Source organism: Triticum dicoccoides, chromosome 3B, assembly GCF_002162155.2.
Source record: "Triticum dicoccoides isolate Atlit2015 ecotype Zavitan chromosome 3B, WEW_v2.0, whole genome shotgun sequence".
NCBI lineage: Eukaryota > Viridiplantae > Streptophyta > Magnoliopsida > Poales > Poaceae > Triticum > Triticum dicoccoides.
This window is the reverse complement of record NC_041385.1, coordinates 267,693,004-267,694,938: the sequence shown is the minus strand read 5'-3', so window position 1 is coordinate 267,694,938 and position 1,935 is coordinate 267,693,004.

The following is a 1,935-nucleotide window of genomic DNA, read 5'->3' as shown; positions in this document are numbered from 1 at the left end:
GTTGCATGACGTGGGGCGCCCACGTGATCCGTAGATCGATCTTGTTTGCCTTGCCTTATCCTCCAATATGTCTCGCAGGTCTGTTGCGTTTCCCCGTGCTCTGGTATTTTTGGAGCGGCGCCGGGGTGCGGCTTGAGTTGAGGGCCGAAAGGCCTCTCTGTCGCGGCCACGGTGTGGCCGATCGGGCGCATCATACGCTGGTGATGTAGGTTTAGTTGCTTCCTCCTCTAGTTGGGGTAGCAGCCTGCGCTTTGGGTAGCTCTTGGAGGGGCGTTCGAGTTTATACTCTTCGGCCGTCAGGACTTCAGTCCATCTGTCGGCTAGCAAGTCTTGGTCAGCTCTAAGCTGCTGCTGTTTTTTCTTGAGGCTGCTTGTCGTGGCCATAAGCCTGCGTTTGAAACGCTCTTGTTCGACGGGATCCTCTGGCACGACGAATTCATCGTCGTCGAGGCTTGCCTTGTCTTCGGAGGGAGGCATATAATTGTCGTCCCCGACCTCCCTGTTTGCCGCTCTCTCATGAGGGCTGGCTCCTCCGTCCTCCTGCGTTGAATCCTGCTGGAGGGGGTTGTCTTCGGCACTGTCCGGGGTGTTGTTGTCTCCAGTGCCGGACTCGCCTTTTTTGCTTTGGCGGGATTTAGAGCGGCGCTGCGACGTCGGCGCTTGGGTTGCTTCTTGGAGGGGTCATCCTCCATTTTTTCATCGCCATCCCCTGCTTTGGGGGTGTCCACCATGTATATGTCATATGACGAGGTGGCTTTCTAGTGCCCTATAGGTGCTGGTTCTTGGTCGTCTCCTTCATCGGCGTCCATACCGTCCATGTCTTCGGAGTCGAAGTTGAGCATGTCGGTTAGATCGTCGACAGTGGCTACAAAGTGGGTGGTGGGTGGGTTTCGAATTTCTTCGTCGTCCGCATCCCAACCATGCTGACCATAGTCCGGCCAGGGCTCTCCTGACAAAGAGAGAGACTTTAGTGAATTCAGGATATCGCCAAAGGGCGAGTGCTGAAAGACGTCCGCGGCGGTGAACTCCATGATCGGAGCCCAATCGGGTTCGATCGGAAGGGGTGCGGAAGATTTGGAGTCCGAAACGCAGTCCGGCACCTTGGAGTCATAGGCCTCGCAAAGGACTAGGCTGGTATTCGGCTCTATCGCCGTAGAGATTGCGGCTCCTGGGGTGGCGTCCAACCATCCGTCCCCGACTGGCGCAGTCGGCTCCGAGCTAATGGTCGGAGCGGACACCTGAGCGGCGCTCTGGGCGCTGTCCGGTGGCAGAGCTAGATCATGCCCATCGTGACAGTGCGGTGCGCTTGGCCGTGGCTCGAATCCGTCAAAGATCAAGTCCCCGCGGATGTCGTCCGTGTAGTTTAAGCTTCCAAACCTGACCTGATGGCCAGGGGCGTAGCTTTCGATCTGCTCCAGATGGCCAAGCGAATTGGCCCGCAGTGCGAAGCCGCCGAATACGAAGATCTGTCCGGGGAGAAAAGTCTCACCCTGGACCGCGTCGTGGTTGATGATCAAAGAAGCCATCGGGCCTAAGGGTGACGACACAGAGGAACTCTCAATGAAAGCACCAATGTCGGTGTCAAAACTGGCAGATCTCGGGTAGGGGGTCCCGAACTGTGCGTCTAGGCGGATGGTAACAGGAGACAAGGGACACGATGTTTTTACCTAGGTTCGGGCCCTCTCGATGGAGGTAAAACCCTACTCCTGCTTGATTAATATTGATGATATGGGTAGTACAAGAGTTGATCTACCACGAGATCAGAGAGGCTAAACCCTAGAAGCTAGCATATGGTATGATTGTTGTTCGTCCTACGGACTAAAACCCTCCGATTTATATAGACACCGGAGAGGGCTAGGGTTACACAGAGTCGGTTACAATGGAAGGAGATCTACATATCGTATCGCCAAGCTTGCCTTCCACGCCAAGGAAAGT